Raw genomic sequence first — 14937 nt, forward strand, 5'->3', positions numbered from 1 at the left:
ATGCACTTAATTCAAGAAAAGTGACGTAGTCCTGCAATATAGACTGAACTTACAGCACTTAGATCTTCATAATACTTTAGGCTTTTATAAAAACTGTTTTCAAAACATAAAGTTTATTTCAATCAATCAGATGAGTTAGAAACACCTGTTAAATAACAGGTTTTACATTTTTATTTAAAGACAGTATGTTACCATAAAATATATCCATGCACATTAATTTAAGATAATCAGTAGTACAGTCAAATTACCATTTTTGGGTGGGTAAGGCTAAAATTACCTGGGGTTTCTGAAACTGTTTAAAGTTCTAGGTTTCTTTTTCAGATGTAACTGTTTGCATTCCGTCTCTTGACATGAAGCCTTAAATATAAAAGTGTTTTGATGAATAATAAATATAAATATAAATGAATAAACAATCTGATGCCAGGAAAGACACAGATAAATACTCAGAGGAGATGACTTTGTGTTTTGTTTCTTTATTTTATGATATATTTTGCATTTAGCCTAGTCAACAAAGAGATGAAAACAGAAAAATCAAATAAAATATTTACTATACAGATAAGCCACTCGTAGCTGCTGTATTTCCTGGTTAGTCTAAGGTGAATAAATGCAGTGTTCTCGAAAGCAAGATGATAATTTTGCCTTGGCATTTTTTTCCTATATATAGTAGGGGTCACCTGTGAATTGTGGGGGTTTCCAAAGTAGTTTTTAAAAGCATTCCTTTTGGCAGAAGAAAAACAGTATCTGATTCCCCTGTGGCTGTTGCTGCTCAATCAAATTTATTGCCTGCTTCAGGACCTGGCTGGGAAGAGCGCTCAGCACTGCTCTTGTTTCACTGGTGCAGAATCCCTCGCCATAGGCAGCCTGATTCAAGGGATTTCATGTCTAGGGATCAAGGCATGATAGCAAGTATTCTATGGCTCTGAACTAGAAAACTTCAGAGAAAGGTGCTTATTTGTATGATACACTAGGAAAGCCAAGATCTATAATCAGAAGTATAGACTCCATCACAGCTTCTCTGTTTGGCTGGGAAGGTCAAGAGTCAGGCTGATGAAATGTAAAAGGCAGAGAGTTAAAGTTTTCCTCCTACTGTGTTCAGATGTTCTTAGGATTCCAGCAGAGGTGATCTTTAAAGGAAATATGGCAGAGCTTTGGAAGGTTTTGTGATCATGACCTACCAGTAGCCCATAGGCTCACTGGAGGGGCCAGTACAAGCTAGCCTGTGGTCAATTTTTATCCTGCTATTCTTAGATATCCTAAAATTACAGACCTTAATCTCTAAGGTAGGACTTTAACTCCCACCAGGCAGAGGTACCAAAAATAATGCACAAATGATTTGGTCTTAAAATAAGGTAGAAAGGTCTTATGTGCTCTTGTCTTTTAAAATTCTCCAAACTCAGTTAATAACTTCTATTTTAAGATTATTTATAATTTGCAAAGAGCATATTAAAAATGCCATATGATTCAATTCTCAAAACCACCTGTGGAGTTAATAAGGAAATATTATAAACTGTCCCTTCCTTTTTTAAACAGAAAATTAAGTTTGCAAGGAGTAAGTCTTTGCTTGGCAAATTCACAAGACATAGACACAAAGTTCTTGACTCTGGTCTTATAACTGTGACAGAAACCAATACACAGGATGTGGTAGAATTTGTACAATATGTACCTAGAATTTGTTCAAACAAGCCTTCCTCATACAATGTTCCAGACCAGTTCACACAAGAAAGAATTTTACCATCCTCTTTGTATGGGCTAATGAAAGGCAAAGTTTGGTATGCAGAATATTTGGACTTCATATTCACAAGTTTTAGCAATAACATGTATGCAGAAGAATATTGTACATTCTAAGTAAATTGGATGTCAAGTGTATTTCATTTTGATACACAGTATCCCAATGCATGCCTATATATTGCATAAGTACTATAAAATCCATATCAATTTAAAAACAGTACAAAACCAAAAAAAATATGAATGACAATGTATTTCATGTAACCACCCTGAAGAAGGAAAAAGCAAAACCAAACTAACACAAAAACAAATAGATAAATCAGATTTTCACATTTCTGAATACCATGTTTTAACTGTATATTATCAGTCCCAGGAGAAAATAGAGCCACAAAATTTTTGAACTTTTTCTTTTCCTTTCTCTTTGTTTTCTTTTTTCTTTTTTCTTTCTTTTTTTTTCTTTCTTTTTGTCTTTTTGAGACAGGGTCTCACCATGCAGTTCAGGCTGGACTTGAGCTCACTTTGTAGCCCAGGCTGGCCTCAAACTCCCAACGCCAACGATCCTCTTGCCTCAGCCTCTGGAGTACTGGGATTACAGGCAAATGCCACCACACCTGGCTTTGAACTGTTTCTTTAACATTGTGATTTTATAGTAGTGTGGACCTAGCCGTTCGGTATGTGTATTGTCAGATCGAGCAAATGAGTGAGTATATATTGATGTTTGGATCTATTTTCCTCATTGTGGAAGCCAGATGTACACAAATATAGACTGGGGAAAGGCAACCAAGGTTCCAGGAGGTGACCGAAGATGAAGGTATTAGGATAATAAGGTGTACCTGCATACACACATTTGTACACACATATCACAGAGATCTGACTTCTGTGAACCAAATGAGCTTTGACACAATGGTTTGCCAGTAATAATAAACACAGATACTGATTTGTAAATATGACTCCCCCATAAGAAATCAAGACTTCCTGAATTATGAATGGATTCATTTCAGGACTGGAAGATTTGCCTAGAAAATTTTTCTGAATGCAAATAATACATAATGATGATGATGATGATGATGATGATGATGATGATGATGATGATAATGATATATTAAAAGGATAAAAGACCCAACTGAAGGATGTTACCAAATCTTCAGCTTTGGAAAAAATCTGAAAAAAATAAGTGTATAAAGGTAAATGAGGACAGAAAGGAAAAATAGTCCCTCTGTAAAACTGAAACTCATAAGTCCATATAAGTTATTTAATGATGATCAAAAGAAGAGAGATAGAGGAATTGACAGTGGCATAAATAAGTAAGGGTAAAAGGCAGGCTCTTTGTTTTCAAAGGAAAGTCAGTTAATAGGAAAAATACAAAAACCACCACTTTTAATCAGATTTGCAAAAATTGTTCCTAGCAAAACTTATCAACAGGTGGCCAGGCATGGTGGTGCATGCTTCCAATCCCAGCACTTGGAAGGCTGAGGCAGGAGGATTGTTGCAAGTTCAAGGCCAGCCTGGGCTACAAAGTGAGCTCAAGGCTAGCCTGAACTGCATAGTGAGATCCTTTCTCAAAAAGACAAAATAAAATATATCAACAGGTGCTCAACCTAGCAAAGAAGGTTTAGGCAGAAAGTGTCTCCTCACTGTGTACTACTGTAAGGGAAAATTGTTGAGAAATGAGTATTACCTGGGAAGGACTGCCTGCATTTGTGAATTGGCTCAATGTACATGTGATAAATAAACTGCTAGGCTCCTAGTCAATGGCAATATAATATTCAGATGATTTACAGAACTCAGTAGCACTTTACATGGCAATTTGTCTCTAATGCTTTGCAGAAACTAATTAGTACCATTTTTTCACATTTTCCCAATTTTTACCTGGTTTTAAATAACACAAAGCTTTCTTTATAGTAATCATGTCTGAATTTTATTCCTAGAGCAAGTGTTTCATCAGCAGCACTGGGTTGATTTGTCCCTAAAATGCTAAGAACACCTTCTTAGTCCATAGGTAGTAATTGGTACCTGAGTAGTCCGTAAATAAACGTAGGGGGTCAAGCATGGTGTTCCACACCTATAATCCTACCACTCAAGAGGCTGAGGCAGGAGAATCACTGCAAGTTTGGGGCAAGCTTGGGCTACAAAGTGAGTTCAAGGCCAGTCTGAACTGCATAGTGAAACTGTCTCAAAAAAAAAAAAAAAAAGACAATAACAAGAAGACGTAAATAAAACTATGACAAGACATAAACATCTGTCAAGATTCAAAATCAAGACGTGTCATATTGTGGAATTACCAACTGTGTGGTTACATTCTTTATCATCCCCACACTTGCACAGCTCTCATGGTGTGATGAGAATTTTATATTTATTATCTAATTTAACATCGGACTGAGAAGTTTACTGCAAGTCAGTCAATTTTAAGAACATTCATAGTGTCTTCAAATAAGTGTGTTTCTCAAATCACTACTTCTTTGATCTGTGTTTCTGTGTCTTTAGGCATAGATTTCTTTTTTGCAAAAGTTATATTTGAAGGAATCATGATAACATTTGGAGGTAAATAAAATAGAAAATTTATATGCAGGTTATTATTTTTTTGGAAAGCATTTAGCATTCCAGTATATAGGCTACAATTCTCCCCATCATCACTGAAGCTTCGTTTAAATATCCCTTTTTCTGACATAAGGGAATTAGATAATTGGCAGATAAGAAATTATTTTAATGGACAATGTGGGATCTACACTGAGAAGAAACATTTTAAACCTCAGGCTTGTCAACAGCACATGATTTTCAAAAAGTTACTCTGAATCTTGAGTCTTCTATTTTCTTATAAGTAGGGATGGGATAGAAACAAATGAACTTGTAAAATGCCAATTTCACAGGGCTGTTGTCATAGAATGAAATTACAGATCAAATGAAAGTTCAAGTTCTTTATAAACTGTAAAATAATGGCCAATCATTGGTATCATTTGGATGATCATTTCAAAGATAATCATCCATAGAATTCTAGAATCATTTTATTAAATATCTCAAGAAAGTCATACAATTCTCAAATGCGTAAAACAGCTTTACAATAATATGTGATGAAAATCATGACGGTACAACAAATTGGTAATTCAGTGAAATACCACAGAATAAAACACAACCTTAATGTGGTGACTATGTTCTCTTTTTTTATATGAATGGCTCTGATTCTGGGAATATAGTGTTCTATTTCCTTTTTAAGTGTATCAATATTATTATAGCATATCAAAACCTGTGGTTAAAGGAATTCTGGCAGATCTCAATTACTGAATTAAAATAGGTTTAAATTTCCTTAGAAATTTAAAGGAACTTTAGTCATACCTTATAAAATGCTACATGTTATGTAATAAATAACTGAGCATGATGGTAAAGCACTTTAAATCTGTTTTATATTTCTAAATAATGATGCAATCTAACGAACATATAGAGATCTACAAATTTATATAAAATTAAATATCAAATATAGCAGCTTTTAGTCATAATACTAGATGGAAGAAAAATGTAAAAAAGTTCAAATGATGTGCACACATAGTGAAGTATAAAAAAAATGTTAAGGGGCTGGGGATTTAGTTCAGCGGCAAAAGCGCCTGCTTGGCAAGCGCAAGGTCGTGAGTTCGGTTCCCAGTACCAGAGAAAAACCAAAAAAAAAACATGTTAAAAGGAAAAAATAGAGTTATTAAATACTTTTAAGAAAAAAACCCTAAAAGAATACTAAACCACAATTGCACATTTGTGTTAGAAATTATAGCTACTTAAACATCAATGGAGCAGCATAAAAATTACACAAAGACATTTCAAGGAAAATAAATCCAAATTATACATAAATAAAGGAACAATATTTCAATCTTTCTGTTAGTCAGAAATATTCAAGTTAAAATAGCCAACAGCTACTGTGGTTTATCACCAAGTCAACAAACACCTCAAAAGTCATATTTAGTATGTATGCACTCCCAGGCCTATCTATATACTAAGTGAGAGTGTAAATTGGTACAAACTTTCTGGAAAGCAATTTGTCAATACATACCAAGGTCTGCAAAAGTTCATACCCTTTGGTACAGTAATTTTTCTTCTAGAATTTTATCCCATGGAACTAGTAAAAAAATCTAAACCAACATTTTAGTACAAAGATGAAAATCATAACCCATTTATAACAGCAAAACCTTATTATAAGCAACCTGAATTTCTAACATTTGGATTATAATTAAGTATATTTTAGGACAGCTATAAGATAGAACATGTGATATGATTATAGATAGCCTTTTAAGTAATATTTAATGGGATGGGATAATGCTTAGAATTTACAGTGAAATTAAAAATAAGAATGCAATTCTACATCAAATCTACCTAATATAACCTTATACATCATATAACCTTATATGTCATATAACAACATCTACAAACACTTAAAACTTCAAATACATATAATTACAGAATATTATAAATACAACAAATGATTAACTTTCTACATATGGCAACTTTTAATACATATTTCTATGTTATGCATGTTCACAAATCTTGATCGTAAGCATATATTTTCTAAAAATAAAAATTAATTTGAGTTTATATATTTTAACATATTTTGTTACATTTCTGAAATAAAATTAAATTTATAAATACACATATTTAAATTTATCAAATGCAATTCATCAAAGCAAGATTACATGACAAGATTAATCTTGTCATGCAAGATTACACATATGTACTTGAAATTATTTTATACAAAAGTACTTTATTATACACTATTTTTTCAATATACACCATCTTTGTCAAAAAGTTACAAGGATGAGAGTTCTTCATAACAAAAAAAATTTTCTTAAGATATACTCTGGAAAAGTGTTTGATGACTATTTGACTGTTATTTTTCCCTTCAAACATTAATTTTGTACAGGTGGGGCTGGTTACTGACACAAATGTTAAGATTTTCTATTGTCCTTTCTCACTTCCAGTTTGTTGCTGCAGATTTAAGCATCTTATTTCCAAACACCAAGCAATTGCATTCTTATCAATATACACCATAAAAATATATATCATTTAGCACAATACTGAGCTCTAAAAAGCTTAATAAAGGAGTTTTTATTTAATTTCTTCATTATAGACTTGACAAAAAAAAGTGGTGGAGCTCATTTCCCCCTAGATTTACAACCCTAACATCTTTGCTACTTTTAATACAGTTTTAGTCATGTAGAAACATCCACCTATATTGCCTTTGTTATAAACGCACTTGAAAAATGGCTTTAAAACACTCCTAGTCATAGTCTACCGTGTTTGTACTGGTGGGGTGGGAGAGAATAGAACCATGAAATATCAAACACCTCAGACGAGTCACAGAAATCAGCTCTCTGTTGTACTGAAACCTTAGGAGAAACTGACAGATTTAATGGAAACTAACAGAAATGAATTGGTACTTAGAGGTTTTACTTTGAATACGAATCCATATTTTTACTAATATAAATGTAGTAAATATTTCAAGTTCTTTACCTTTCACTTTCGTTCTTTAAATAATTATAAGCAGACCACAGTGGAACTCTAAATAAAACAATATTCAATGGTGGCAAACCTATGGCACACTGGCTGCAGCCAGCTGTTTGTTATCACTGAAAGCTCTGAAAGGCTCACCATCACTACCTCAGGCGTTTACAAATGTATTTACTCCAAAATACTTCCTGTAACTGACTAAATCTGATTGAACTGTCTCCTTGGTGTTCAGTGAAGTAGAATGAAAATCCAAATAAGAAGCTTTCACATTTCACACCTCTGATGTTTTCCGTTTTTTATGAGAATGAGCTAACATGACAAATAGACAGGACAGAAATCACAGTGGAAGAAGCAGTACAATCCCTGGAACTAAACTTCTCCATATCTGTTTTTCTGTTTGAAAACCTTCTCCCAGTTCCTAAATATTTACTTCAAATTGATGTATGGAATACTAGTAATTCTAATGATAATTATTATAATTGTGCATTCTCCTCAAAGAGAATTCATGACTGAAGTAGAAATTTAACAAATAAAAAAGTTTGCAAAAGAGAAAAAAACATTATCGCAATGAAAACTTACTATTCTAAATACCCAATACATTCTGAAGACATATACATTTGGTTTTAAATAATGAATATAGCCAAAATAAATTATAAGTTAAATGACAGATATAATTTATAAAATCAACAAGTATTATAATAGTTTAAGTGCTAAGGTGATTGGTCCATTTGATGATACAGATAGCATAGCTGCAAAGAAAGTTTTGGGATTCTCTAAAAAGACTTATTTTAGATAACAATAATTTCAAATATTTACAAAAATAAATTCAAGACCTGCACAGGAGCCATGCTGAGCCCCAGCTTCAGGAGCCTCACGAACGTGGCCACCCACCAGCGCAGGAGCCATGGTGAGCCTGGGACAGCTAAGGGAGCTTGGTGTCTGCTCTCTGCCTCCCCGCAACAGCAGAGGAGCCATGCGGAACCGCAGGGAGCCTCTGGATCTTCAAAAACGACAAAAGGAAGGAGCAAAATGCAATCTTGGACCTCAGCCCCACCCAGAACAAATCTAGGAGACATCAACGTAGAAGAGCTTGGAAGTCACATACCTGAATTTTCTGAAATGATAGCAACAGAAGTAGAGAAACAACCCCAAGAAACGGAAGAAATCAGATCGGAAAGAACATCATACCACAGCGATATATGTGCTCCCATATTTATAGCAGTGTAATTTGTCATGGCTAAATCTTGTAAACAACCCAAATGTCCATCAGTGGAGGAATAGATAAAGTGTGGTAATTTCATACAATGGAGTATTACTCAGGTATAAAAAAAGATGGACTCGAGGCTTTTCTAAGTAAATGGATGCAACTAGAGACCATACTCATAAGTGAAATAAGTCAGACCAGCATGTATAAACATCATATTGTCTCCCTCGTGTAAGAACCTGAAAAAGTAAATAAAATTTGAAAGGTACAATAGATATTACAAAATAAGAAGAAGTTTCTCAAAGAGAAGGAACAACTAGAATAAGGGAAAGGAAAAAAAAAGAAAGAAGGAAGGGGAAAATATATATACAGCTGGAATAATTGCACTGTTGATGTCTACTGTTTTATTGAAAGGAACAGTTAATACTTAAATTTTTTTTTGACCAGTTCTGCACGCTTATATCTGGTAATCTGAACAACTAATTTGAAGAGAACAATATGCAATATAAGAACCATTGTTGATTTTCTACCATCTTGCTTAGTGAGGCTCGGTATTATTTCCATTTTTTTGTTATTTTTATTCTCTTTGTTTGTTTGAACAACCTTGCATTCTTCCATCTGGTCATCCGAGCAACTTCATTGAAGATAACAATATTTACTATAGCAACCATTGTTCATCCTATCATCTTGTTTTAAAATCCTGTATCATTTTTATTGATTTTGTGTTGTTTTGATTTTGTTTTCATTGTTATTTTGTTGTTTTTCCTCTTTAAAATAAAAAAAATTCAAAATATTTAATATTTAATGCAATGTAGAATTTAATATTTAATGTAATGTAGATTTACCTAAATTACTTTCAAATACACTAACCTCTCGACTATGTTGTTTCCATCCATTCTGTGCTGCTATAATAAAAAGATTAGCTAATTTTTAAAGGAGAAGAATCCATTTCTTGCTTTCCCAGAGGCTGGAATAGTCATAGGAGTGCCGGCAGTAAAGGCCTTTATGCTGCACTACGCATTGGAAAAGGTAGAAAGGCACTTGAGGGCAAGAAAGTGGGAACAAGAGAGGGCTGAGCTAACCCTTGTATAAGAAACTTACTCCTACAGTGATGACCTCAATCCATTTACAAGGATGGAGAACTATCACTTAACATCTTTCAAAAGTCCCATTACCCGGTATCTCTAAATGGAACATCGAATTTCCAACATGGGAATTTTGGATGAAAGTTCTACCACATCACTAGTAATTTTTATCAGTGGAAAATGAACTATCACAAAGCCATGGAAGAATTCAATAATCAGTGTTTTCTGTGAGGTATGAGCTATAATATAAATGGCTTTTCACTTACCAGCAGTGTGGCCGGTGGTTGGCATCCAAAGCCCAGTCACGGACCATTCAGTGATGCTGTGCCCAATATCACGCACTGGAAAATGATTTAGAACTGCAGATACAACTTCTGAAGTACCCGAGTATTCTAAAAAGATTAGGTTTGTGACTTTGTATTTCCTTCTGAACTGCTTTATCCTTGAATCTAGACATTTATTTTCTAGCTACAGTCTTTTTTGAATTGTAAAAAATAAAAGAATGAAAACATATTAACAAACACACATATATTTACAAAATAACACAAATACAAAGAAGCAATACTGAAATTCAGACAAGGTGATAGGAAATTAACAGTGGCTGTTGCATTACACATTGCTATCTTTAAAGAAGTTACTCAGGAAAACAAATATAGACACATAAGATTGATAAAATAATTAATCATTAACTATTCCTTTCAATAAAGTGATAGAAGTCAGTAATACAACTATGTTAGCTATCCTGTATATACATAATTTTCCCCTTCTTTCCTTTCTCTTTTCCCTCATCCTAGCTGCTTTTTACTTGTCGGTAGTTTCCTTTCATTTCAAAATGTCTATCACATCTCCTAATTTTATTCATTCTTTCAGGTTCTTACATAGCGAGACAATATGTTGTTTACACATGCAGGTCTGATTTATTTCACTTATGAGTATGGTCTCCAGTTGTGACCATTTACCATGAAAGTCTTGAGTTTATCTTCCTTAAAGCTGAGTAATATTCCATTAAATAAAAATAGCTTCAGCCTTTGTGCTAATAGTTTAGCAGAGACCTGTCTCAGCATGTCTGAGTTATCTGACTAGTATAGATTGATACAACAGTGATACTTCTTTGGGCAGGAAACTGCAATATTAAGTAATCATACAGATATTTTCTTTCCTCCCTTCAATCCTTCATTGCTCTACATTTGTATCGAATTACTGTCAGGAACACTTTTATGGAAACTTTGTGAATGCTATGTAGTAAACCTCTGTTCCTAATCTAAACTACATATTGAGTGTATTCAACTAACTTTCCTTATAATTCCACCCTCCCCCATGTATACCTTGCTATGAAGCTCCACCATGTAGGACCAGTTTGTGTCTAAGATCCATTACACAGCAACTGGAAAACCTGAAATATACTTACTGCTGGAATTGAAGAATATCCATGACAGTCCAGACGGAGAATCCAGGATGCCTATGTAATAAAACAACACTTTATTCCCACTTATCTAAGAAAGAAAATAATATTTGATACCAAGATTATTTGCAAATGCAATTTAATGCATAAAATTAAATGCACAGTAAGTATTTTTGGATTTACCTTATATTTGTCTTTTATTTCTTTCATTTTTTTTTTTTTAACTCTGTCCTCTCTGGACTAAGCATTTTCACATTTACAATTCAAAATGTTGTAAATATGCAGCTTTCTGTAGAACTCTTCAATCTTTTTGAGAAAGTAAACTGCTAAAATTTGATGAATAATGAGCAAAGCCCTTACAAGAATCAGTCAATTAATGAGCAAATATATGCCAAGAAAATTACACTATAAGAGGATCAAATAAGATAAAGAAAGAAATAAACAGTATGGTCTCAAGCCTTCAAGTGAAAAGATATTTATATACATATCAAAGTGGTACTTTATGTTTAAATATTTATATTTACTTAATAGTAATGCAAAATGTAAGGCAGGAGAACATAGCAGTAGTATTAAATTAAGAATTTTAAATGCTTTAAGTGTAAATATTGCAATACATACAGATTGAGGACCACAAATATACAATGACTAATTCTGCATATTTCCCTGAGGGATAAATGGAAGCTTGGGATTATCTGTATCACCCTTTTGAGACTTTTCCTTATCTCTGTAGGGGTGGGCCTTCCCACCTCTGCCCTCTTTACCATTTGATAATCCCCTCCTCAAACAATAAATGGTGAGGTTCTGGCTGCCTTATGGCTTTTTCTTCCTCATGAACAACTGATCATCACACCACCCCGCTCTACTGCCCCAAGCATTTTCTTCTTTTATCTTTTTTGAATTTTTGAAACATTTCTCAGTAATTTAAGTTGGCTTATAGATAAATACCATCAAAATTAAAGACATACTTCTACTCAAATTATCACATGATCAAAATCACATCAATACATATTGTTTTATGTGCACAGTAACTTGTGAATCTCTTATTGGTTAAGTATAATGTGTAAATTGTTACAATCTCATTCCCATAGGTCACCAAAAATTGTTAAGATAGTTAAATATAGATCCCTTAGGGCGGGGACACTGTTGGACCAGACTGACCTAGGTGAATAAAGGAGCAGCTGCCTGGGAAAATTTTACATCAGACTTTGTGCATTAAGGGATCCCCAGTGGTTTCCATAGCTTTATGGGAGACACCCCAGTAAATATTGTGATATATATATGTGGTTTAGATTAGGAACAGAGGTTTACTATCTAGCTTTCACAATGTTTCCATAAAAGTGTTCCTGACAGTAATTCTATACAAATATAGAGCAATGAAGGATGGAAGGGAGGAAAGAAAATATCTATATGATTACTTAACATTACTTATTATTGTGATATATTTTCATAAGTTTAAGTTTTCTATAAATAACACAGTAAGGTTTTCTCATTAAAAAATTCTCTTGTTATAAAACTAAAGTGAGAAACTCTTCATTTAGCTATGACAATTTATTATTGTTAATCTCATGCTGTATTAAATATATTCATGCCTTCAAGATGTACAGGTCTTCTAAAATGTAAAACTGAGATTTTTTATAGTGACAAGCCTTTTTCTTTTTATTCAGATATGTGTCTTTCTTGAGTCCTCCAGCTACTTTTAATAATAGCTATATGTCAAAACAGCATGAGGCTACTTGCCAAAAAACCTTAAGTGAGGTATATGCTATATGTATCATTCTCTTCTACCCTAAGATGGACATTTAAATGTGTTTCAAAGATAACATCATGATTGTCATACTTAAATGCCTTAAGTGGCTTTTGATCTCAAATTTTCTCTGTAGAACTATATAACTGTTGTCTGGTAGCATTCTATAAGAATTCAACTATTGAAATAACCATGTTTGGTAAGGAATATGAGTCTTATGGTTATACTTTACATTTCAAAATTCTTGCTCTGAAAGTTAGAGTATAATTGAGCTAATTCCTCCCACTACAACACTAATGTTCTTCTCTTCTGGGGGTTCAAGAATTGAAGTTTGGAGACCAAATGTAGAAAAGTTACTGGGCTAAGAGGACAGCCAATATTTTGGTCCTGGTTCGCTAAGGTCATTGAGAACCCAGGACATGAGGGAACCATTTCTGCAGCATGGTATAACTCTGGTGAGTCACACAACCTCCTGATCAAGGAGATTGCTGGACCCCAGTGGACACTGTGGAGGAGGAAATATTCTAGATAGCTAAGTTCAATACAGTGAACACTGTGCCAAAGGAAGATCGCTAGAGAGAAAAGTGTTCCATGCTTTCAGAGAAAATAATTGGTCAAGTAAAGGCCATGACTCATCCTGATGACTGACACTGAGAGAGGAGCCGAGAGGCTCTGTGTATGGTTTTGGATAAATCCTGAGGAGATTTAACTGACCTTGATAGATAGCAAGAGGTTAATGTTAATTAACAGAAGTCTCACTTTACCTTGGTCTTTATATCCCAGCAGAAAAGTACAACCAAAAGATGTATAAAGACAATGCCACAATAATAAGCTAGACGTAAAAAGGGGCACTAATTGTCACTGTTTTCTAGCAGTTTTCAGCTACCTCCAGAGCTGAGCACTGTTATGGGTCATTAAGAAAAACTACTGGAAAGTGGACTTTGATTATACATGCTCTAATTCCTCAGAAAATTTATTTATTCCTGCCTAGAGGCTTCCAAACTCCAAATGATCATGCAGATGGAACAAATGACAAATGTGCTAGGCTCCTTTTACTAGGATCCACCAGATAAACCTTGTAAAGAGAATTTATAACTGCTAAACCATAGTATGTTATGTTTATCTTAGACCCATTACATTAGCTCTCCAGGGAAAGTTCTGACTGCAGTATCCCCTATACTGACCCATCCCAACTTAAAAAAGTTAAATGAGAACAACCCACACCCAACTGCCACTAAATGCATGTAGGGATATTTCTTAAGAGGAGGAAATATTATAGATAGCTAAGTTATTTAGAAATATGATAGGCAGTCAGGGCTAGGCCTTAGAAAGTTCAGTGCAGAAGAAAACTGTGACTGGTGGTTCAATTATAAAAACAAAAAGAGAGAGTGTAATTACCTCCACTTGCACAATTAGATCTTGCTGTCTTTACCTTCAATTTTTAAAACCTAGTTGCAGAAAGTAAATACCCTCCATTGGAACTTCATTGGCAAAAGAGCAAATGTGAAGAGCATGCCTAGGGCTCAAGTACTATAGAAGGACATCCAAACAGCAAAGTGGGATGACCCAGCGCAGTTAATAACATGGGTCAGGGGTATGCTTGTGTCAATAGACAATGGAACACTATTATGGCTGCTGTCCTGGAATGTGTGATCATGGAGACAGGAATATCCTACTCCCATGGTGATGCCTGTTCCTGTCTGACCCCTCAGTTCAAGCACTCTCAAGGATGACCCTGGAGAAAAGCCTGACACAAAAACTACTAAAATCCATGCAGGTTACAAAACCCCTAACATGGAGACAACTGAAAAAGACAGCAGAGGAGGCTCACATGCTAGGGATGTGAGAGAACCTTTCACAAACTCCTGAGAAGGTGTTTGTTGCTACGATAACTATCACGGCCTATATGTTGTTTCAACTGCTGCAGGCACAAAAACGAAGAGGGGGATATGTTGGGGACCACAAATTCACAATAGCAAATTTTGCATACTTCCCTATGGTATAAATGGAGGGTAGGGATTGTGAGTGTCACCCTTTTTGCAATTTCTCCTTATTTCTTTACCTACCAAGACTATAACAACACTAAGATTAAAAGACACTCTAGGGCAAGATCCTTCTTAGCATAAGATCAACTCTGCCCTCTTGAGTCATCCAGTAATTCCCATCTCAATCAGTAAGTGCTGAGGTTCTGGCTGCCTCGTGGCCTTTTATTTCTCATGAACAATTTGTCATCCCAGATCGCTGCTGTATTGCCATTTTTCTCTTGCTCTTTTTCTTTCTTCCTTCCTTCCTT

This window comes from Chinchilla lanigera, unplaced genomic scaffold, assembly GCF_000276665.1.
Source record: "Chinchilla lanigera isolate Chin_1 unplaced genomic scaffold, ChiLan1.0 scaffold00010, whole genome shotgun sequence".
NCBI lineage: Eukaryota > Metazoa > Chordata > Mammalia > Rodentia > Chinchillidae > Chinchilla > Chinchilla lanigera.